This window comes from Dromiciops gliroides, chromosome 6, assembly GCF_019393635.1.
Source record: "Dromiciops gliroides isolate mDroGli1 chromosome 6, mDroGli1.pri, whole genome shotgun sequence".
Taxonomy (NCBI): domain Eukaryota; kingdom Metazoa; phylum Chordata; class Mammalia; order Microbiotheria; family Microbiotheriidae; genus Dromiciops; species Dromiciops gliroides.
The window spans coordinates 180,068,469-180,094,547 of NC_057866.1; positions in this window are offsets into that span (position 1 = coordinate 180,068,469).

Sequence of the window (26,079 nt, forward strand, 5' to 3'; positions counted from 1 at the left end):
GAGATTACATGGGAGGAGGTGAGTGTGGGGGTAATTTTTCCTTTAAGTTATTGGAGTGGATGCATTTCCCATCAAGGAGGGGAGGCAAATATTATCTCCTTTTAAGAACTAATTACAATCCTTTTCTCTATTTCAAATCAGAGAATTATTTAGTGTGTGTGTCTACATGACAAGAATGAAGTTTAGACTTGAAATATTATTTGTTGAATTTGATAGCTATTGAAATTGCCCATAGTTGGTACTGAAAAGAGGTTTCACAGAATTAGATCAGCCAGTCTGTGCTGAAAACAATAAGTCCTTTTATTTGGCATGTTTAAGAAAAGGCTACATGATCTAACCAAAGGTAGTAAGGTTGGACTTGTGGAGGGGAATTGGGCGGCACTTGCCCAACCAATGTGAGATCATACCTACAAAATGAGATAAGGACAGGGAAGGGAAACAACCAGTGATGTGGGCCAGTCCTTATGTCCAGTGGCCTTTAGGCTATAGCAAGAGGAAGAAGAAGCCAGCATCATACAGATGGAAGAATACTGAGTATAGGGTTAAAGGATCTGAGTTTTAATACCACTTCTGCTACTTACTAGCTGTTTTATCTTGGACAAGTCAGTTGGTTCCCTGAGCCTTAATTTCCTTATTTATGAAATAAGGGAGTTGAATTTGATGATATCTTATTTTTTGGTTTGTTTTCCAGCTGTAGATCTCTAAGTATATAAAGCCATGATGGCCTTATGATAGGCTGTCCCTTAGACTTGATACATGGTCACCTCTTTTGTTAACACCCTCTTCATCAGTACTGCTGAAGGTCAATGGGGTTTTTGATAGAGAAAGGCAGGGCCCTGTTCAGTTGCCTTTGACTGGTTTTCTACCTCAGATATCACAGGCAGGGAACTGAGCCAATCAGTAAGATTGCATGGGAAATAGATGTTTCTAGTTCAGCAGATTCCTGTAAAGGGAAGGGGAGAGGATGAGATTAAAGCAGAGATACCCTGTTGGACAAAGACTAGAACTTGAAGACTAGAAAAAATTTCTCCACATACCAATACTTTTAAAAGTTTATCCCCAAAATTTGACAAAAATATGCTTATTTCTTCCATGTCAACTTTGTTACTTGAATTATCAGGCTTCTATTTTTATATCCTATGCTCAAAGAATCAAATATTTTGGCAAATAAATAGTTGGATTTTAGTAAAAATTATTTCTTACTATTGTGTATGTACCGGGGTGTAATGCTATGATTACCTATGACAGTCCTGGTGAAGGTATGATTTTCAGTTACAGACACACCTGACCCCCTCTCATCAGCCTGCTACTACCTCATTGTTTTACTAATTCTCTCATCAAGTTCAAAGATAATAAAGGGTTTTGTTCTAATATTTCCTAATAAATTTATAAAACTGAAAAAATATCATTAATTTATTGGTTAATTCCTTCCCCGCTCATTTGTAAAAACCCAATAAACTATTTTCCATATGTTTTCTTTCTCCTGACTCAAACCCCAAATTCATAAGCTTCAACCAACATTGATATTACTATCCAAAAATTTTACTGAGTACTGAATAATACAAAACCATAGAGACTATTTCATTAATATACTGACTTTGAGAAATCACAGTCAGTTACCACTCACCAACAGTTCCAACTTCTGGCTCCTCAAATCCTTGGAACCACAGTCCCATAATTTTGTTCTCTTGGGATAGCAGTTAAGTCTCATAGGACTGCTGAGAATGTCTCCTTCACAGAATGAGTTAAACTCAGTTCAATTAAAATGTCTCTTCAGATTTTCTCAAGGATAATAGTTAATTCTTGAAGTCTCTCATAGACTCTTTGTTCATGACAATTTACTTTCTAATTCTACTCAGGAAAGATGTTCTCTCTCAGTGCCTCACATAGATTCCCTCCAAAATGACAGTTAATTGGCATGGCCCCTGTTTCTACTCCCTCTTTCTTAATGGAACAATAGTAGTAACCAAAGTCTTTGTGAGAGGAGCCACTTATGCAGCAGTTACAATTCTTTGCATTTTTCACTTGTTTTTGACCAAGCTAAATAATGATTGGGGTAATTATTCAAGTAAGCTTCAGAAGTCTGGCTAAATTGGGCACAGGTCACTTTTTTTTAAGCTCAAGCTTGTTTAACTTTAATCATCATTTTACTTAGTCTATATACATTTTAGAGCCTACCAGAGGACCTTCACAGGTGAAACATACTTTTATCTCTTTTTTTTAGTAAAAAGCAGGTAGACCACCCACCCTGGAATGCTATATACTGTCACTGTTTCATTTGCTGCTTAATTCGTTTTGTTTTGTTTTTGTTTTATTCTGTTTTCTCTTGTTTTATTTTGCTTTGGTTTCAAGGGAAGGTTCTATCCTGTGCCTGTAAGGGGATGGGGAGCATTAGGGAGAATTAACTGTGTTAACTCGCCACTCTACAATCTATTTTGCATACCAGCAGCAAATTGATATTCCTGAAGCATAGGTCTGACCACATAACTTTCTTGCTTAAGAAGTTTCACTGGTTCCCTATTGCCTCTAAGATAAAATACAACCTCCTCTGCCTGGCATTTAAAGCCCTTGACAATATTTAAAAATCTGTGTAACTAATTACACATTACTCCCACTCATGCACTCTGCATTCCAAACAAACTGGACCGCTTGCTCTTTCTATACACAACATTCCATTTCCTACCCCCATGTATTTGGACAGGGTTTACCCCATGTTTTGACTGCTCACCATCCTCACATCTGCCTCATAAAATCCCTAACTACCTTCAAAGCACTCCTCAGGTACCACCTCCTACGGAAGGCTTTTCCTAATCTCCCAGGTTGTTAGTGCTGTCTCTTAACCAACATAACTTGGTATATAAATATGCATAATAAATAGTATATGTGTATATATGCCTACTACTGTATACATAACGTTTTCCTGCTGCCAACATTTTATGGCCCCACATTCAATTATGTGATCCCCATATGGGATTGTGATCCCCAGTTTAAGAAGCTAGGGATTGGAACACTAGGTCTAGTGTCAGAAAGACCTGATCCAGATGTGGCCTCAGATGCTTACTAGCTGTGTCACTTTGGGCAAATCACTCCACCTCTCACTGCCTCTGTTCCCTTATTTATATGTCAGGGATAATAATAGTACCTACCTCACCGGGTTGTTGTGAAAACCAAAATATATGAGATTTGTAAAGCTCTTAGCACAATGGCTGGCATATAGTAGGTGCTTAATAAATGCATGTTTCCTTCCCTCCTTTCTCTTAAGTCACACAGAATTTTATTTATTATCCTTATTAAGGACCTCAGGTGAGCTCCTACTTAGATTTTCAAGGAGTGTTTACATTTCGGTTCTTTTTAAATGGCTTTACTGTTTCTTTGCATTTAGGTTGTGTCCATTAACTCATTCTTAGTTATCTAAAGACTATATAAAAGGTTAATTTCCTAAAATTGCTATCACATACAGTACCAAAGTTGCATCTTGATTATTTTGCAGAGGAATTCACACACACACACACACACACACACACACACACACACACACACAGAGTCTATAAATTTTGAGAATAATTCAGAAGTGTTTGTAAGTACAAGATAGTAAGCAGGAACAGTAAGTAGGAATAATGGGAAAATGGGAAGTCTCATTGAGAACAAAGTCCTACTCTGGTATTAATTCTCTAAAACCACAACGAAGGGACAAATGCAACATCTGGTAGACAAAAAGAACTCTGTAAGTCTTCTCTGTGAAGATAATTTTTAGAAACATTGGCCTTAGGGAAGTTTTGGACCTTTCCTTAGAGCCATACCTGGTACAGTCTACAGAAAGCAATACAAAACTGAAGAACATATACCTAAAAAACTTAGTTACTGGGAGCAGTATGGAGAATAAACTATTTGGGTTTGCAGGTAATGGAGGATTACTAGAAACCTTTGAGAAATGTTTGTTCATTGGAGTTCACCTATTTTCCAGGTATTGTGATTAGGTTTCTTACACACACACACACACACACACACACACACACACACACACACACATTTAATTATAAAAGTTGACTGATTTTATTTATTCATATTCCACCAACTTAAAGTAAGTGTTAAGATGCCCAATATATCATTTAATACATAAGTGTTAAGAGTATGTATGAGGGGGCAGCTAAGTGGCACAGTGGATAGAGCACTGGCCCTGGAGTCAGGAGTACCTGAGTTCAAATCTGGCCTCAGACACTTAACACTTACTAGCTGTGTGACCCTAGGCAAGTCACTTAACCCCAATTACCTCACCAAAAAAAAAAAAAAAGAATATGTATGAAAAAGTCTATCTGTAGGGATGTTATGCAAGAATAATGTTCCATAGACTGAAAAAGTATGGCTATTCTTCAGGGGTCTTCTAACCACTCTAGTTAGAATTGCATTCATCTAAAAGAACAGAAGGCCTGAATTCCTTTATATACCTGAAGAGAAAAGTAGGATTGAGTTCTACCAGAGAGAAGGGACATATCAAATCGTCCAGGGGCTCTACAGATGTATCAAAACAGAAGTCTCAGGCTGAGAGAAGTCTTGAGAAATGTCCAGCTCTTTCCCCAACTTCCTTTCTCTTTGCCCACAGACACTATAATATATGATCTACTATTTTGTTATCCAAAGTTTTCCAATAAACTGAACCACAAAAGGACCATGGGCTAACTAGAGATTACTAAAAATAAAAACAAAACCTTCTGCCTTAAATGTTAGGAATTTTCCTAACTGGGGCCTCAAAGCATTTGTATTTAAGCTACTAATTTTGTGTCAAAATCTCCTTAAGGCTGGAGACAAGAACACTCCTTGTGCCTTAGGGATCATTTTATTTCCCTCTGGGCTTAAAATTAGTTAATTTCTTTCAAACTGAGGCAGACTAAATTACACAATAATTCCATCTTTCTTTAATTTTATAAACTACATGCTTGCGAACACAGTTGGTATTCATTATATGGTATAGGATCAAAAATCATTTCCCTCTGATTTTCATAGTAGGAAGCCAGAGACATAAGTGATCCTTAAGTGAACCTAAGCCCTTCATATTATGAAAGACTGTGAAAGAAGGGTTAAAGCTTTGTATATGATGCATTAAGTATACTGAGGTAATTTTCAGTTTCAAATAATTGAAAATACCCAAAATTAAACTTTTCAGGCCATTGAGGAAAGGTCCTAGCAATTTTGTGTTGCTTTAAGCACAATTAGATATTCATAAAACATTTTGACAATTGCTTGAGCCTATTTAGGTTGTGAAATTATGACATGGTTTTCTGATCTGATAGCATTTAATTATAATACATTAGATTGACAGAACATTGGTGGAAGAAACACAGGAAGTTTGGAGCTGTGCACTGTTCTGTTATTAACTCACTGTGGGCATAAGGATTCTAAGAGATAAAAATACATAAAAAAATTCACTTTCTACTTTTAATTAACTCAAAATTTCATTGGAGTGACAAGATATATGCACACAAAATTAAATAACAGGACAATTTAAAAAAAAACAACAAAAAACCAGAAGCTCCCACAAAACAGCATATGTTAAGTGTCAAATGAGGATAAGATCAAGAAGTGTATTAGATATTGAGAGAAGAGAGAGACCACCTTAGGTTAGAATAATCAGAGAAGTCTTCATCAAGTAAACTGGATGACTGGAACCAAAAACAATTCCTTTCTCTGACCTCAACTTGCTACCCTTTTACCTCTCTCACTTTTTTATGTTCACAGTCAATCTAACTTTATCTTCATCATGATTATCAATCCCTTAAAATAATAATAATCTACCTGTCCATTTCCTAGGCCCCACTGTAGATTCATTGCTTCCACACCCAAATCTTGACCCAACAAGAAGCCACTTGGATGTTTCACTAACCCCTACTATAAAAAATCCCTCAAATTTTTATAACTATTCCCAAGTCTCTGTTTCTGCTTCCAGGCTCCTGAACATCCCTGGAAAAAGTCACCAAAAAAGGAAATCCAAAAGATCAGAGCTGGAAGGAAATTTTGAGATCATGTAGTCCAACCTTCTCTTTTTACATATTAGACAACAGGGGACTAGAGAGGTTAAGTAATAGAGGCAGCATGAGTTCAGTCCTCTATCTCTAAGGTCATCCATCTTCCAGATGTACCATAAAATAACCTCAAGAGTTCAATAGGCCTTAGTTACTCTCACCAACTTTCTACAGAGTGACTATTCTAAACTTTTTTCTCTTTCTTTAATACTTCTTCTGTACCTCCAGTTCCTAGACCTTTACAACATACAGCTTAGTTTCCAGAAAATATTGAAGCCATCTAAGAAGAACTTTCTTAAATTTTTTTCTACATTTTTTTTTTTGCAGGGCATTGAGGGTCAAATGATTTGCCCAGGGTCACACAGCTAGTAAGTGTCAAGTATCTAAGGTCAGATTTGAACTCAGGTCTTTCTGAATCCAGGGCCCATGCTTTATCCACTGTGCCACCTTGCTACCCCTTTTTTCTACACTTCTAAACCTTTGAGCATCATCACCAACTGTCTCTCCTCTTCCTCTGTAGTCAGGAGGAAAAAGGCATCTTTATGCATCATTAATGCTAATTCCTCTACTTGTACACACAAACCCTTAGCACATAGTAGGTACTTTAATGAATGCTCATTGAGTGGCTGGTCCTTGATGCCTTTTCTGTATACTTTCTCTTGGATTTTACTACAGCAATCATCCCATCTTTCTTACCCAATCAGTAGTCAGGGGTAGGGATTATAGGTCAAGGTCAAGATACTGTGGGTCCAAATTAGGATATTCAAAAACCTGACATAAACATCAAGGTCTTTGTTTTTTCCCTATAGTAGCATGTTATAATGGATAGAGTTTGGTGATGGGAAACAAGGGATACCTGGATTCAAATACTATCTCTGGCATATTACTAGCTATGAAACTCTGGGTAAGCTACTTAACCTCTCAAGGTCTCAGTTTATTTCACTATAAAATGGTAATAATAAGGTTTGTGCTACAAATAGCATACAGCATTGTTTTGAGGAAAACATATTATTGACCTTAAAACATGTGACCTATTAAGTAATGGTATTTTAGGAAAATTGTTCTGCCTGTGATATGTCAGATGAATTGGGAGAGAGCAGAAAAGAGGATGGAAACATGATGTCCAGTATGGAGGATATTGCTATAATACATGCATATTGTGATTAGTTCTTGAACTATAGGGGTAGTATTGGGAAGAGATATTAAAAAGGGAGAATGAACAGGACTTTGCCTACTGAATATGAGTGGGGATGTATGTGACAGTGATAAAAGGATCAGTCAATGATGTTTGTTTCCAGTGTGACTGGAAGAATGTTCATATGATTCTTTAAAATGTTTAAAGAAAAAGGAGGAGAAGGAAGAAGGAAAAGAAAGAAGGAAGGAAATAAAGAAAGAAAAAAGAGAAAGAAAGAGTAACTGGTTTATGCTCAGTTGGGTATGGTAAGTTATAGACATTCTGAGTCTGAGGTGGTAATGAAGAGATCAAATGTAGTTTCTAATAATTTATTCAAGACATATAAACAGAAAGAAGACAAGAAACCTTGGCAGGAGATCTATATTCGTGAAGCATCTTCATGAGGTGATTTTTGGAGTCATGAGAATGGATAATAATAATATGAACTTACATTTATACAGTGCTTTACAGTTGACATTGCGTTTAATTTGAGCTTTAATTAAACTCTATTAGGTAGAGAGTGAAAATATTATTTTATATTTTATAGAGGAGGCAACTGAGGTCTGGAGTCATTCAGTAACTACTCAGATATCTAGTTTTTGAATTAAACTAGAGGTTTTCTGGTGCCATGTTTAGAGCTCTTTTCTTACGTCTGTGAGAAATGATTATTTGTAACCAATATCCTAGAGGTTTAGTCCTGAGTTTCCTCCCCTATTCTTTCATAGTCCGGACTTCCCCCATTCCAAAGTCCTTCTTGATAAAATAGAATTAACTCTCATTAATCCTGGTCAGGGTCATAAATCTGTAGGAATTTGGTCTAGGGTGGAGATTCACATTGTGTTCTGCTAAAGAGATAAATCTTTTGCTTAGGCTGGGACCACCTATTGAAGAGGCTATGCATTCTTTGAATACTTAACCCAGGGTTGGGGGTGTGATCTGATATAGCCTTTTATTTTAACATAGCCCACCTGGAGTGGGTAGGTTGCATAGTAGATAGAGCATTGGCTCTGGAGTCAAGAAGACCTGAATTCAAAACTCACCTCATAGACACACACACACAAGCTGTATGACCCTGGGCAAATCACTTAACCTCAACTGCCTTAAACATCCAGGAGCCATCTCCAGTCATCCTGATACATATCTTGCCACTGGACCCAGATGGCTCTGGAGGAGAGAGTGAGGCTGGTGACCTTGCAGAGCCCACCCTCATTTAAATCCAATTCAGTGCTAGTCCTGACATCACCTTGATGTGTCATGGCCCTCTTTCTTTCCAAAGGAAAAACACCAACAACAAATAACAGCCTATCTCCAAATTAAGTTGACCAATAAGATTTGACTCTTGCTCAATGGACCTCCCCTTTTTTTTTAAATCATAAAAGTATTTTATTATTTTCTAGTTACATGTAAAGATAGCTTTCAATGTTTGTTTTCATAATATTTTCAGTTCCATAATTTTCTCCCTCCTTTCCCTCTCCCTTCCCCAAGACAGTGTGGGGACCAATTTTTAATTGGGGAGTGCTAGCTAAGCGGTTCGCTGCAATATTGGGGCAAGGAAGGAGACTGGCAGCCTCCCTCAAAAGAGAACAAGATTTATTTTAACAAGAACGAACTTAAAAAAAACAAAACACAAACAGGATCAGTAGGATCAAGGGAAAAGAAATAAAATGGGGAAAGGGAAATTATAATACCTGAAAAAATACCACCGCCCAGCTGAAAATATGCAGCAGAACGCCTGTCGATTTCCAGCTTCCACCTAGAATGCCCAATTCTCCTCCCCCAAACCTAGAAACACCCCACACGGCCCCAGCCAATGGGATGGCCACTCTGACAGTCACATGACTGCCCTCACTAGGCTCCCAATCATTATAATTTTGCCAGGCCCATGTAGGCGTGGTCGAGTGGTGATGACTTGAGGTTCCAGAGCCCTGGGAACCACTACAACCAGTGGGTGGAGCACCATGCGGTTTGCAGAGCCCCAGGCCAGTGCAAGCTGAGGTATAAAAACCTCAAATAACAATCAATTCTTTAGAACAGGAAGAAATATGATATAGGTTATATAGGTATAATCATATTAAACATATTTCTTCATTAGTCATGTTGTGAAAGAAGAATCAGAACAAAAGGGAAAAACCTCAAAAAAGGAAAAACAAAAAGTATAAACAGTATGGTTCCGTCTGCTCAATGGACCTCCTCTTGCCCCAAAAGCATAAAAACGAAGAAGTAGCCATGCAGTCTTTTCTCTTTTTTCTTTTGGAACTATGAGAGGTTAAAGAACCACCTTTTTCAATCTTTTATACGATGTGCTTGATCAACATGGTTATAATTTACTCAGAATCATGTCTCTCGTAATTATTTTATTCTTAATACCTCATAACACTAAGGGAGAAAGGGGAAAGAGAAAACTAGAGGATTGAAGATTAAGCTCTGAGATCTTGAGGTAGGGGCTAGGAGAATCTCCCAATAATGGGATTAAAGAAAGAACAATTGTAGAGACAGAAGGAGGAACAGGAAAGACTTGCGTCATGTGAGCCAAGGAATGAGAGTTTCAAAATAGCATGTGTTCAGTTGTATAAAATATAGAAAGATATAGGAGACCAAGGACGGACCACTGAATCTTTGTCAAAGGAGCTAGAAAGTATATCAGAATTATTTTCCTTTTTTCAAAGAAAAGGGAAACCTATACATATTTGAATGCAAAAGGAAAAGAATAGTAAAGGAGTATTTGAAGATGTTGAAAAGAGAGGGAAATTGATGAAATAAGTTCCCAAAGAAAATAGCCTGAGAACTAAGAGTCTAGGTGGAGGGGTTAGCCTTGAAAAGGAGGAGAGACATCTATTCCTCTGAGGCAGAAGAAAAAGATGACTACTGAGACAGAAATACTGTTAGGTGGACAGTGGAAAATATGAGAGAACTCCTGCTGGATGACCTTGTATTCTCTGTAAAATAGGAGGTGAGGTCGTTTGCTGAGAATAAGCACCCAGGGTGGTATGTGGGGGAGGATTGAGTTCTTAATGAAAGTGGAGAAGGTTTAGAACTACTGTGGAGAGTGTGATAGAGAATCAATAAGAAATGAGTCATCTGAAGTGTAACTTCTAAATAATTGTCTGTTTTCTTTGAACTTTACCTTTCTGTTCTTTAGGTCTCACCTGAAAGACAAAATTTCTAATGATATTTGAGGAGCTTTATAAATAGTTTTCAACCATCATTAGGCCACGCAAAATGTGCTCATTTGCATGCCCAGGTCAGGGGTTACTGGTTTCAGTTGTTATCTCCAGGAGTGAAAAACTGATGATTATCTCATTCTCAGCCTTAGAAGCAATAATATTACCCTATTGTCCTGAACATGTTAATGAAGTTTCCAGAGGTGGCCAACCAGATAGTAATTTGGGCACTGGGAGAATCTGACTCATTGTCTTTGAAGAACCCTCATGGGAGATAATTGCAAAGCAGCCACAATCTGAGACCTCTCCATAGCCACAGTACTATTAAGGTTACCATATAGCAACAGAACTGTTTCAAACCAAAAACTTCTGAGAGCACAGCCAGGAAATTTAGGGTCTCTTTGATAGGCTTCCAGACTAACCTCTGGGGCTGATTAGATGGGGTTCATCAGAGAGACATTTCAGGACTGCAACTTTCAACTTATCCATATAAATCACACAATGGAAGTCAAAAATCACTGACACCTGCTGTTGAGACTGTGCTCTCCTGGCAACTCTGTTAATATCTGTGATATCATCTGAGTGGGCATTTGTGTCATAAACACAAATCCCCATGCTAGGGCAACTTGATAAAAGAACTCTGAGAATTGCTGCCATCCTCTTACCACCAAACAGGTGATGAGCCCTTTTCAGACTTAGCTCAGTAGTACAGTCTATCACCAAGCTTGTACTTGAAGCCTTGGTGTAATGGAATGGATGCTGGATTTAGAGTTGGGTGACTCAGTTCAAATCCTAATCCTTGTTTTAATCTTAGGCCTGTCACTTACTACATGGGCAACCTTAGGGATGTCACCCTTTTGGGGCCTTAGTTCTTTTAATTTCTGAGGAAAACAATTTGACTTTATGGCTTCTAAAGGTCATTTCTAGCTATTACTTTGTGAACCTTTCTGGCTAGGTAGAGTCTGCCAAAGTTTGTGCACATAGATGTAGAGCCCAAGGTTATCTTCATGTCGTGGTGATATATCAGAAAGGACTATGGTGTACTAATTGGATTTGAATATGAAAGTGGCTTTTGTTTCTATGCTGAAGGGATTCAAGGGGCCTTATAGAAAAATTCAAAATCCTTATTCTGAAATTGACAGCACCTTTGGCAGTTCCGGGACTTGGAATCTTTTCTTCCAGATAGTACCAGCTATAGCAACCTATCTCATGTGTCCATTGTAGTTTTCAGTTGCCGGGATTTCTTTGGTTCCTCTTATGAGTTTACTTGCTCTTATCAGACCACAGTTCACTCAGTACACCTGTCCTTATGAAGACCTTAATGTTCTTAATGGCTTTCCCCATCCCCAGAACTCTTTTTGATTGTAACACACCAACTGACATATGTTGGCTTTTACACAGTATTTGCAGGCTACACTGTAAGACAGAAATATCAGCTCAAAAATGATTCCTAGAGAAATAGGAATCCTACGTGTTAAAAATGTTCAAATTGTCATGTGAGAAAAATAAAGAGAGACTATTCAGTACTGATTCTGAGGGTATAGCTAATGGTTAAATCTGCCTAAAATAGTTAAGCTAAAATCCTACTTGCAAGAAAAAGAAAGGACCATAAGGTGATGGAAAAACTTAGACCCAGAGAAATTAAGGTCACATGAGTATAAAAAAGCAGAGCGAGTATTGAAAAATATGTAGTTTCCTTGATTATCTCTTTTAATTAGCTCCATTTTTGCTTTTGCTTTGTCTGAGTTCATGATTGCTAGCCTTGACTTTTTTTAGTGAAGCCAAAGCATAATATACTTCTCCAGCCCTTTATTTTTAACTCTGTCTTTCTGTTTCAAGTGTGTCTCTTATAGATATCATATTGTTGGATTCTGGTTTCTGATCCATTCAGCTATCAACTTCTGTTTTATGAGTGAGTTCATCATATTCACATTCACAGATAAAATTATTGGGTATTTCCCTCCATCTCATTTTGTTCTTCTTCTTCTTCTTCTTCTTCTTCTTCTTCTTCTTCTTCTTCTTCTTCTTCTTCTCCTCCTCCTCCTCCTCCTCCTCCTCCTCCTTCTCTACCTCCTCCTCCTCCTCTTCCTCTTCCTCCATCTTCTCTGTCTCTGTCTCTGTCTCTCCTCAAAAGTCTATTTTGCTTTTAATCACTGTTTTCCTTAATCTATCCTCCCTTTTATCATTCCCCACTCCTTCTCATCCCCCCTTTCCCTCTTTTTTCCCTATTGCATATTACATTTCTATACACAACTGGGTCTATGTATATTTATATTTACATTTTGAACCAATTCTAATGAGAATGGGATTCAACCATTCTCTTTTACACCCCTCTTGCCCCACTGCTGTAAAAGCTCTTCTATGTGTGCCTATTTTATGTGAGAAAAATTTCCCCATTTTACCTCTCTCTTCCCTCTTCTCCCAGGGCCTCCTTCCTTCTCATCCCTTTATTTTGCTTAAAGATCATTCCAACATAATCAACTCATATCCATGTGTTCAGTCTATGTAAACTCCTCTTAACTGTCCTAATAATTATACAGTTCTTAGGAGTTACATGCATTATCTTCCCATAAATGAATGTAAACAGTTTAATTTTATTGAGGCTTTATGATTACTCTTTCATGGTTACCTTTTTTTTGCTTCTTGTGAGTCTTGTGTTTGAATGTCAGATTTTCTATTCAGTTCTGATCCTTTTCTCAAGAATGGTTAAAAATCCTCTATTTCACTAAATGTCAATCTTTTTCCCTCTGAAGTATTATATAAAGTTTTTCAGGGTAGGTTATTCTTGGTTATAATCCTAGCCCCTTTGGCCCCTAGAATATAATATTATAAACCCTTGGATCCTTTGTGTGATCCTGATTGTGGCTGTACAATATTTGATTTTTTTTTTGTAGTTTTTATTATCACCATCATTTTGGTTTTGTAGTTTTCCTCTGCTCTGTTAAAAGCATGACTTAAACTCAGTTCTTGACTACAAGACCAATCTTCCATCCACCCCATCATGCTGTCTCAGTAAGTATGTTCTTATAATAGTGCCTCCTTTCATAGTATAGGTGACTATGGATTTTTGACAGCTATTCTAGCGGAGGTCAAGTTCTGGTGGGTTGGAAAATCTACATGTATGAGGGGCATCCTGTGTAGCCCCAGCTAGTTTCCTGACCAGTGGGGTGGCTGCTTGCTGGATTATTCTTTGTCCATAGTAATCCATGAAACAAATAGCAATTTTTAAAAATGCTATGTGAAATTGGAGATATAATAGAATACAACATTCATAACATGTGTGACGCTCTCAAAATAATAAATTAAGTAGCCACTGTTGAAACAAACAATTGAAAAAACAGGGTGCTATTCTGCAAACAGCAATTTTTTAAAAATCATGGTGATTTCACTGTAAGTGCTGTTTATGATTGGCTAAACCTTTATTTAGGACAATTACATTTTAGTGAAAATGGGGAGAAAGACATTTCAGCATTACCAAGTTTTGTGTATTTTGTTATTTTGTCTTTGTGAAATATATATATATATATATATTCCCCTAATGGCTAACTTAAAAACCTCCACTACCACATCTACAAAGATACTCTATGGACTTTCTTGTTCTCTCTTTGGTCAAGTAAACTTTCCTAATTGAAATAGGTGCATTCTATCCAACATAATACATCTTCAGTCAAAAAGGAGAAGCACAGGTAACAATAACACATTCCCTGCTCAGTATTGGACATGGTGTGGGATTGACAAGTCAAAAAAAGCCAGGTGGAAACTATGTTTGTGGAAGAAGCTCTTATATTTTTGAGTTGTCTTGCCAGCTGACAAAATATAACTACTTACTAGGGAAAAAGCCCTGTTGAGAACAATAACTGTAGGGCTATACAAGAGAGTTTTTCATCCATGTTTCAATTTCTCTAAGCAGTTCAGACAGGAAAGTAGATAGGCATAGAGGGACAGAATGACATTCAAGTTCAGTTCATTAAATCACACCTATGAAAAATGAAATACTTAGAAAAAATGATCCTGTAGATAGAACATCCACTTGGAAGACAGTGGATTTTTAATGGTTCTAGTCATACCCAGAAGTCCTCTTCCTTTAAAGTTAGCCCCTTTCTATTATAACTCACTCTTCTTTATTACTGCTTTTGTTTCTTGTGAGTTTGGGTTCTTATTATTGGTTTTATTTTCATTTCTTCCAGTTTGGGGGCTTGAGTGGCTTAACTTTCTTCACTATTTGCCTAATTAGAGGATAATGGGACCAACATTTTAGTAGTGAAAGGTTTCATCAAACATCCTGGCTCTGCCTGTTAAAAAAAAAAAAAAAAGGAACCTGGGGAATAACTGAGGCAGCTGAGATGAGTAATTCAAGTTTCTGTTTATAGTGCTGATCGTGGCTTGTGTGACATAAGTGAATCAACCTTTGAGCCCCTTGGTGCCCCCAACTGCAAAAGAGGAATAGCAATGCTTATGTCTCAGACGTGATTTCTGAGGTTTTTCTTAAATGGTAAACACACTTTGAACCCCTCTGAGGAAAGGAATTAAGGCTGTGAAAGTTGTTGTAGCTATATTCAGGAAATGAAGAAAACTCAGCAACTGTGCAAAGGAGGCAGACAAAAGAAGCCAGTTGAGGAAAATAATGGTGGTATTTGGGGGCAGGAAATAAGCAGATCATCTGTCAAGATTAGATTAATCACATTCATAGATAGCTGAGATTTCTGCTTCACATTGCCCAGACACCCACACATCAGTGAATTGAAATTTCAAAGACAAATCTATGCAGCACTGACCTATGAACTGGGCAATTACAGCTTTCTGTCTGCTCAGGTGGTTTGCTTCCTATTCTCTGTGTTCTACCAGAAATCTCTGAACCCTCATCTGTATTTCTCAGGTGGCCAAAAACCAACTGAATTCTGGATTGGGAAATGGTAAAAATCAGTGCAAATCTCAGTTTCTGCTCCTTACTGTTGCCTCTGCGATCTTGAGTGAATCACTTCCTTTTTCTAAGGCTCAGTTTTTACATCTGTAAAATGAAGACGTTAGGCTAAGTGATATCTAAGACCCACCCCCTTCCAGCATGAGAGTTTCTTCAATAATGACCTCTTACTTCAACAATTCAGAAGATCACTGACACACCCTTTAATCTTATTGACACTGGCCTCTTGGCTGTTCCATGAAGAAGACACTTCATCTCTCAACTCTAGACATTCTCCCTAACTGGACCCCAAGTTGAGAATGAAATCCCTTCTCTGTTTCAACTGCTGACTTTACTATCTTCCTTTAAAAGCCAACTAAAATCTCACCTTCTTTATGAAACCTTCCCCAAACTCTGAATTCTAGTGCCTTCACTGTTAATTCTGTAAATACCCTGAGTTATATGAATATATGTATGTATGTATGTATGTATAAACACACACACATATATTTGCTGGTTTGCATGTTGTCTCTTCCATTCGATTGCAAGCACATTGAGGGCAGGATAGACTTTTGCCTCTTTTTGTATCCCCTGTGTTTCGCATAGTACATTGGCACTTGATGAATGTTTGTTGATTGATTTATCAATTGATTGATTTTGACCATTTATGCCTTAAGTGGTCATCCCCCATCTCCAGCAAGCAGAAACAGACAAATGGCCTGCCTTCTTATAGTGAGTCTCTCCAAATGCAGCTAAACTGTTTCTCAGATGAAAACCATTGAGTTCCTCACCAAATATGTACTTGAAGTTCCTCTAGCAGAGTAAGATTTATCTGTCAAGGTTTTAAAAAACCAGGATGACATCTGTGTTGTGATGAAGCATTGAAGAAGCATTATTTTTTCAAGGTTCAATAATAAGTACTAAGATATTCAGCAGTGTCTCTGACTGTTTGACAATCCTGATTAGTTATACTTTTCTGGTAGGAAATTGGTATTTGTGAGCCAGAAGAAGAAGTTCAGAGCTAGCTTGTTGTAGTAGATTAGGTACAATGCTTGGAGTCAGAAGATCTCCCTCAAGTTTAAATCTTCCCTATAATATTTCACTGTATAATCATGGGCAAGTCATTTCTCCAAAACTCAGTTTCGTTATCTGTGCAATGGGGAAATTCGCTTCCTTATATGGAATACAAAGGAGAAAAGATTAAAGTGCTATATAAATACAGGATGCTATTGTTAAAGAGGAAAATATCTTTTTTTTTCCTTTCTGCTTTGGTTTGCTTTTTTATTTTTTACTGAGGGGATTGTTGGAAGACATATATGTGTCAAAAATGTCTAATGTATGGATATGAAAACAAGCAGCATATAAAGATGGTGCTGGTGTCATTTGAAATTTGGTGAATCTTCAGTAGTAACATTTCCCTAAGTTGTTATTAATTCATCTTCAATTTCACTGGCAATCCACTGAGAGTACAAATTAGATCTCTGAACAACCAGATATATTCATCATAATTATGGCTATTTGAAAATAGAATAAATAATTTGACATTTACTATAAGTGGTTGCCTAAATCTGCTACAATATTTATTATCCAGTATTAGAATGAAAATCTGAATTAAACTGTAAATAATTTATTCACTTGTAGGTGATAGGCATGTTTTTATATGCCATATTTTAAAGTTTGATTTTTAAGTATTCTTTTTAAAGAGGTGTATGTTTCTGCACAGTATTTTGAGGGATTGGATGATAACAGCTATGGTGATTTCCTACTAAGTTACCTTAGCACAAATGTCCCAATTAAGTCCAAAGATTTAAAAAAGGCAGGCCATAATTGTCAACAAACACAACTGCCTGGGCTGATAAAGAGGTTTGACTCTATTCTCTTGGCTCATCCTCTATACCCCTTTCTCTTATAACCCCTGCAAAGGAATTCCTCTAGGGACTAACTGTCATAACATGGCCCGGCCAGTGGCCATGACAGGTTTTAATTGCAAGCGGAAGCTGTGGGAAGCAGCTAGTTCTCGTGCTCCCATCACTCCATAAAAGCAGGAGCTTCGATTGAAAGCAGAAGTAGCTGAAATGAAACAGAAGGGCTGCTACAGGACTCAAAACCTTCATGTCATACTGGCTCAATCCTGTTCTGTCATTAAGACTCCCACCCACCACCATATCTATTATTCTGTGGTGGGAGAAAATGGAACCTGAGTGGCGTACAATCACAGCAAAAGAGAGAGGCCTGAAAAGAAGGTATAAACAGTGAGTCAGATACTTGTATGACAAATTTTTATATGGGATGAGTCATAATATCAACGAACTTTAAAGCTGGAAGGGACTAGAGAGATTAATAATATTATGTATCTCCCTTATTTAATTTTTCATTTTATCTTCCAATTAACATTTATATTTTCTTTCATGTATTTTTCCCCTCTCCCCAATATAAAAGAAGATAAAGAAAAGGCAAACAAGGCAACCTTATATTTTACAGAGAAGTAAACTGAGGACAAAAATGGATAAATAACTTGGCTGTTGTCAGATACATAGTCAATTTCCATGCCTCAGTTCCAAGCTCTGTCCACTACACAGGCTGCCTACATAGCTAAATTGAAAGCCATTTCTTTCTGCCTCCCATAGCAGTTATTTCTTCACATGGAGCCAATGAATCCCTGGGCTTGATGAAACCAACAGAAAAACTGCATCTGCCACCATCCCAGACAGGTGGGATTTATTTTATAGTGGAAGATATCCCAGAAACGACAGAACACAACTTGCTTTGGGGACATGTATAGGAATTCTACATTTTTTTTTGTCCATCCTTATTCATATTATTTCTCTCTCTCTCTCTCTCTCTCTCTCTCTCTCTCTCTCTCTCTCTCTCTCTCTCTCCCCTTTCCTCCCCTCTCCTTCACAGGCAATATAGTAAGTTTCTTGGTCCAAAACATGTAATTTCTAAAAATTATTATTTTTCTTAACTTACCCACCCTGTTTCTCAGATGTACAATCTGTTGACAGAATTATACTCAAAGCCTCTCCAGGTTTTCAGAACTGTCCTCAACTAGCATTTTACTAGCATGGCCTTCCAGAGCCTAGGTTCACTTCCATTACTCAGTGAGATCTTTCATTATATTTAAACTAAATCCACCCTACTGCTCAGTAGGGTTTGACTTTTTCCCCACTCCCCACAAAGCCATTTGGAAAAAACTTCAATGATATAACCTCAAGTTTCAAGGAATTGCAAGCTATTATAGCTCTCTACAAATCCTAGGGAAAATGTTTCTGGTGAAGGTTATTTTGGGGACACCGAATAAATATCCAACTTCTATTTAGAATAATCCAATCTTTCTTTTTATCACCTTTCTAAATTCCCCATGGATCTCCAAAATCCAGACTTTCATTTCATTCATATGTGGACTTAAGACTATCTGATTATCTATAGATCCAATCTTCCTGGGCCCATAGGAAAATATTTGTTTTTAACAGACAAGATTCTATTGGATGGGAATAATGTTCTTTCTCTGCCAGATCCATACAGCGCCATATGCAAGTGGTTACTGAAAGTTTTTGCATGACTATTATGGTGCTGAGCATTTTAAAATTTTTTATTTTAGTGAAGAGGGATTAGTGTATGGCTGGATCTGTGATTTCATTGGTATATGTAACACCCAGTGAGGAAACCCTTTCTAACCAACTCAGCAAGAAACACGCCCCCCCCCCCAACCTCCACAACTTAAGAGATACAGAAAGTTGTCTGAGGCAGTGGAAGCATGTTTCATGGCAGAGTCTCTGAGCCATTATAAATGAGAGGCCGAACTCAAACCTAGATCTTGTGAACTCCAAGGCCAGCTATGATAACTCACATTCACTGACTTTCATATTCCTTTTCACAATGGAAATTTTATTTGTATTTACATATTTTATTTTACATAATTGTGTGGGCAGATGTCTACTCTTAGAAATCTTGGCAGCTAGGTGGCCTAGTGGATAAAGCACCAGCCTTGGATACAGGAGTACGTGAGTTCAAATCCGGCCTCAGACACTTGACACTTACTAGCTGTGTGACCCTGGGCAAGTCACTTAACCCCCATTGCCCCGCAAAAAAAAAAAAAAAGAAAGAAAGAAATCTTGTAGAGTAGAAGAAAACTAGACAGACAATGTGCATTCTAGATTCTGAGAGAAATGGTAGAATGTTGAACTTGGAATCAGGAAGACCTGAGTTAAAATTCCAACTTGGACACTGTACTTAAACCTAGGCAAGTCACACAACTACTCTTCTCTCAGTTTCCTCATCTTTAAAATGGGGAGAATAACAGCACTTCCCTGACAGGTAATTGGGAGGAACAAAGGAGAAAACATATGGAAAGCACTTTGTAAACTTTAAAGTGAAATATAAAATACTAGCTATTGTTACTATTATTCCTTCTCTCAACAATACAATGATCCAAGACAGTCCAAAAGGATTGTTGATGAAACATACTATCCACTTCCAAAGAAAGAACTGATATTGTATGGAACAAACTGAAGCATGCTATTTTTCACTCTTTCATTTTTTTTCTTTAAATCAAGTTTTCTTGTACAAAATGACAAATATGTATTGTTTTACATAACCATACATGTATAACCCATATATGATTGTTTGCTGCCTGAGGGGTGGTGGTGGAAAGACAGATAAAAATTGGAACCCAAAACTATAAATAAAAATGTTTATTATTAAAAAATTTGGGTAAAGGATAAGTGTGATACCAGAAAATAAAATTCCATTGACAAAATCATCACAGTTGGAATAGGAATTTCTCCCTATTGAAATTCTAAAGAAACAACAAGAAACAATGCTTATGAGGGTGGAAAGGTGAAATTGTTTAAAAAGACTACTGTGAATATTCATTGGAGAATTGATTGGATAATTTACCAACCTAGTTAGTCTGATAATAATAATAACAAAAACCCATACAGAAGAGGGAACAAGGGAAGGTAATAGAGAATAAAAGTTAAAGTGTTAAGAACATTAAGAGTATGACAATGAGCTGAGGCTTTAGAGGAAGTCTATGGACCACAACAAGGGATTTCTCATCATTTTTTGTTGTATTTGATAAAAGCAGGAGAACAAAAACCATATTAGGATGACTTCTTAGCGTGGATAAGATGATTATAGCTACTGATAGAGAAATTCTTACATCACCACCCATTGTCTGCTCTGTTGAGGCTGTATCTGGAAGATGTACATTCTAAGCACTAGAATATAGGTCTGACCATGTCCCTCCACTACACAGTGAACTCCATTGACTTCTTGTTATGCTGAAGATCAAATGTAAAGTTCTTTGGCATTAAAAGTTCTTTCTTTACAAGCTGGTCTCATCTTACCTCTAAAGTCTTAGAATATTGTTTCTCTTCACATTATCTCCCAGCTCAGGGCCTTTTCACTAGAAGTTTGGATGCCTGGAGTATTATCACTTTTCATTCTGCCTCTTAGAATTCCTGACTTCTTTTAAGTCTGGGTTCAAATCGCACCTTCTTCAGGAATTCTTTCAGGTTTCATTTATTTATATAGCACTTTAAGGTTTGAAAAGCACTTTACATATGCTATTTCAGTTAGTCCTCACAGCAATCCTGTGTAGCAGGTGGTATTATTATTCCCATTTTTCAGATGAGGCTGCAGTATGTGAAGTGACTTGCCCAAGGTCACACAACTAACAAGTGTATAAGGCAGGATTGAAAGTCAGATCTTCCTGACTCCAATTCCAGTTTTCTATTCATTGTGCCAATGTTCTAGTTGTCCCAGTAATCCTCTACATCCTGCCTAATCCTTGCAACTATCAGAGTCTTCCCTTCTAAGATTGCCTTTCATCTATTTTGTACATGTCATAGGGTACCTATTTGTTTATGTATTGTCATCCCAATTGGAATGTAAGTTCCTTTAGGGCAAGTCAAGTCAGTAAGCCTTTCTTAAACATCTACTATGTCAACCACCATACTAAGCACTAGAAATGCAAAGAAGGGCAAAAAACACTACCTATTCTCAAGGAACTCTCAATCTAATAGTGGAAACAGCATGCAAATATGTACAGTCAAATATATGTATAGGATAAATCAAAGATAATTAACAGAGAAAGCAGTCAATCTTATTAAAGAGGATTGAGAAAAGCTTCTTGTAGTACGTGGGGATTTAGTTGGTACTTAAAAAAGTATAGAGAAGGACCAGCTAGTGATAATGAATGGAGTCACGATGGAGCGTCTTGTCAGAGGAATAACAGGGAGATCAGTATCACTACATAATAGAATACATAGAGGGGAGTAATATGTTAAAAGATCAGAAAGATAGGAAGTGGTCAGGTTATGAAGGGCTCCTATTTAAAGTCTAAAAGATTTAATAATTGAGGAGAGTTTATTGAATTTGGGTACGGGGGCTGACATGATTAGAAGATTGACTAGAATAGGGATAGACTTGAAGCAGGGAGATAAACCAAAAGGCTATTTCAGTAGCCAAATATGAAGTGATGAGGGCTTAAGCTGGAGTGATTATAGTATTATCAGCAGAGAGAAGGTGGTTTAATGAAAATAGAAAGAAAAGAACTTGACAACTGAATGGATATGGGAGATTAGGGTGTGAGAAGTTGAGGATGACACCTAGTTTGCATAACTGGGTGACTGAAAGGATGATGATGTCCTTGAAAATAAGAGGAAAGCAAAGAAGAAGGAAGGGTTTAGGTGGGTGAGTGGGGGAAATAATAAGTTCAATGTTGGATGTCTATGGGACATCCTATTTAAAATCTTCAATAGGCAGTTCGAGATGCTGTTCAGGAAATAGGGTAGGGTTAGACAAGTAGGCCTAAGAATCATCAGCTTAAAGGTGATAATTGAATCTTTGTGAACTAAAGAGGTCACTAATAGAAAGGAAGAAGAGAAGAAGGCCCAAGGTAGAGACTTGGGAGATAGCCACAGTTAATGAACATAACCACCATGACCCAGAAAAAGAGACTGAGAAGAAGCAGTCAGACAGGTAAGATGAGAACCAGGAGAGTCTAGCATCACAGAAACAATGAGAGAAGAGAAACAATGCAGAATAAGAAGGTGATAGAGTGAACTGTTGTAGAGAATAAAGATTGACAAAAAGCAAATAGATTTGGCAAATAAGAGATCACTGGTAACCTTGGAGAGATAAGTGTTCCTTAGATGATGAGGTAGGAATTCAGATTGCATAGAGATAATAAGAGAATGAGAGGAAAGGAAGCAGAGGCACCAAATGTAGTTGGCATTTTCAAGGAGTTTATTGATAAAAGGGAGAAAAGATATAGGATGATAGTTAGCTGGTGTAGATGGATTAATTGATGGTTTGTTTTTGAGAATAGGAAAGACATTTTGAAAAGCCAATTTGGTGAGATATGGAATCAATTGAGTAGAGGTGAAAGGATTTGCTTTGGGGCTGTGATGGTCAAGAGAGTTGAGATTATGTAACATAAATTTGTTGTGAACCCATTTAACATTGATTCACAATTTTCTCCCTCTTCTTTCAACAACACATGAGTGGGAGCTAAATTAGCAGATTATGGGAATAATCCAAGGCTGAGTCTTGGTTAGCTAAGATCTTCAATAGAATCTAGGGTGGATATGTGTGGGGAAAGAGAATTCCAGTCCTTTCTATTTAAGAGTAGAGAATTGCATAGGTACATGAAGGGGTCAAGATGGAGAAGGAAGAGGGGTGTAACTAGTGTGGGGGTGATTAGCTAAGGAAGTACCGAGGGGTTGAGGCATTGGAAGTCATGGTGAGGATGAAGGACAAGGTTAGGGTTGCAAAGCAGAGGGAGAGGTGGAATGATAAAGTAATTTTAGAATTAATGAAAATTGAAGTGGAACATTTGTGGATGATGGCAAGATCAGGTACATAACCATTTGTGTGTAGCTGAGGTGTGATGGAGGAATAGGTCATATGGAGTCAGTAAATTGAAGAAGTGAGAGGTTAGAGTGTTTGAGAGAGCATCAATTTATATGTTGAAGCCATCTAGAATGAGAGTAGGAGTTGTAGAGGAAGTTAATACTGAGAGCCAGTCATTGAAATTACTGAGGAAAGTAGAATATTCTAGACAATAGTAAGTGACAGCTATCAGATTCTTGATTGCGTGGTAAATATGGGTTGAAGGAACCTCAATGAGGAGAGATTACTGAGTGGGACTGAGAGAGCTAAAAGTGGCAGTGAGGAACAAGGAGTATTCCAACTCCCTCACATTGATCAGTAAGTCAAGATTATGAGCAAAAGTACATCTAGTGTGGAAAAGGGTGGCCAAAGAAGTTATATCATCAGAAATGATCTATGTTTCAATGAGTGCAAGAAGATGAATGTGGTTAGAAAAGGAAAAAAAAAAGCTTTAAAACTGAAACAAGTATGTTACCTGAGGAGCAGACATTCCAAACAGCCTAAAGGATGAATAGCTTTAGAGTATGTCTTGGCAGACTTGGTTAAAGGGAATAATGGATCAATCAGTGGGGGACAGAGGTGGGCATTCAAGACATGCTAGGAATTAGTGTGCTAGAATGGCTGCTTCAGGAAGGCTAGGATTAGTATGCTTTCTTCCTTCCCTGGCATTCCTGGCTTACCAGGCAGACAGTTTTTGGGTTTTTTACTGGTTTTGTTTTTACTTGTTTTTACTGTTTTTGTCTTTTTAATCTCAAACCTTTAACAATTCTTGGCACATAGTAAGAATTAGGTAAAAAACCAAAACCAAAACCAAACAAACAAAAAACAAATGGGGATTTATTGATTTTTCTTGGCCCCAGAATGCAGAACTAGAAATAATTGGAGGGAGTTACAGAGAATCAGATTTTACCTTGTTAAGGAAATACTTCCTAAAATTTGGAATTACACAAAAGTGGGATTCAAAAATTAGGAGATCCCCTCCTTCATTGGAATGCTTGATAATTAAGGTAGATTCCCACTTGCTGGGGATTATATGGATGGGATGCTTGGTTTGTTAAGGGTTAGATTAGATGGCCTTTCAGGTCCCTTTGAATTTTGAGAAATAGAGAAAATTTCGGGGTTGGATGAGTTAATGAGAAATGCTGTTTCACTACTCATTGTTCACTACTTATTGAAGTCAAGGATGCTGGTCTCTTTAAAGATACTGCAATATTAAGGCATGTAGTAGAAAGGTCATTGATCTGAAGTCAGAAGACATGGTTCAATTTGCAACAATTTTTGACACTGATTTTAGCCTATTTTATCATAATTCTTTTCTTCATATTTAGAGATTTTGCTTACTCTGTAACTTTAATTCCATAAAGGAAATATATTTTTTAAAAAATTGTGAAGGCCTTAAACATAGTGTAGTCAGAATGATCTTCAGACTTCTTGAACAGTTACTCAAGGAAAAGTTAATGAATATTTTCCATCTCTCAGTGGACTATTTAGGAAATTTCTGCTACAGAACAGTGAAAGAGTTAAAAATATCTTCCCAGAATATAACTTCAAAACTATTCAATTTAATTTAACATTTATTAAGCACCTTTTAAGTGTCAGACATTGTTTTGGATCCTGGGGACACAATCAATGATGCACTGGTAAATGTTTAACAACCACTGGTTCTGGGAGGGGGAGGGAATACACATGATATACTTTCAAGTTTATTCTGAATTATTAATATTTTCCATCATTTTCTTAAGTCTAGGCAATCAAAAAGCAATAAAACAAGCCCTGAGTTGTAGCATTTGCTGATTTATGTGATGCAAAAGCTCACACTGAAAATTTAACAATTGACTCTGGAGTTAATACAGTCCTAGACACAAAGAGAATATTGAAATAGTGTTCTTAAGTAGCTTACATTCTAATATAGGGAAATAATATGTATCTAAATAGGGAAACACAACATATGTACAAAGTAGATACAAAATAAAAATGTCAGGAGGAAATGTTGAGAAGTTATTTGTCTATGTGGAAACAGTGGGAGTGATAAGCACTCAGTGCTGTCTCCTACAAGCTATCTTAGAATAATAGAAATTCTGGTGCCCTCCTTAGGACTACAAGTTGTACTTAATGCCTTTCTTCTCCCAGAGATCAGCTGCTCTACCTTCCTGAATATGGCAACACTAAGGGAACCTAGTTTCACAAAAGACACGTTTAATAAATAACTGTAACATTTCAATTGGCACACATTAACAGGGTCCAATGCCAGCATCCTGCACCATTACCATTAGCCAAAGGAAACAGCTGGCAGGCTCAGAAAGCAGAAAGGTATGATAGCTCAATATGGGGGAAATGACTATGGAAATTACATTTTTATCCATAGAGCACTCCCACCCTGGGTTTCATTATCTTCTTACGGATGTTAAATAGGGTGTAATTATACATTTTTTAAATGAAAAAAAAAATGGCCAAGATGGACACAGTTGAAGAATATCACAACAGACATGACATCCATGATATGGAGTTGTTGCAGTCTGTGAATCTGCATACCTGAAAGCTTTCAGTTTCCTAGAACTTCTTAACCAATACAGTATCCAACTAGATTTTTCAGAAACAACATGAAAGGTTTTTAAAATTAATGTCACAAAATTCACTTTCTGTTTCTTACTTTATGACTGAATAGCCAGGTCTACTTTTAGCTGGCTATAAGGAGAAATGTTGACTGGACACTAATAGAGTTCAGATGGAAAAGGTTTTAGTTTTTTTTTTCCCCCTATATTGGAGATAAGGAGAAAAAATGCTATCTATACTATTTAGAATTTGCCACAAAATCAGTTTCATAATTCACTGAAATTGAATGTCTCTAGCATTTTTTTATCACCTAATCATAATGGCATATTTTGTACCGAAGGCAATTCAATGACAATCTGCCTATTTCAATATTCA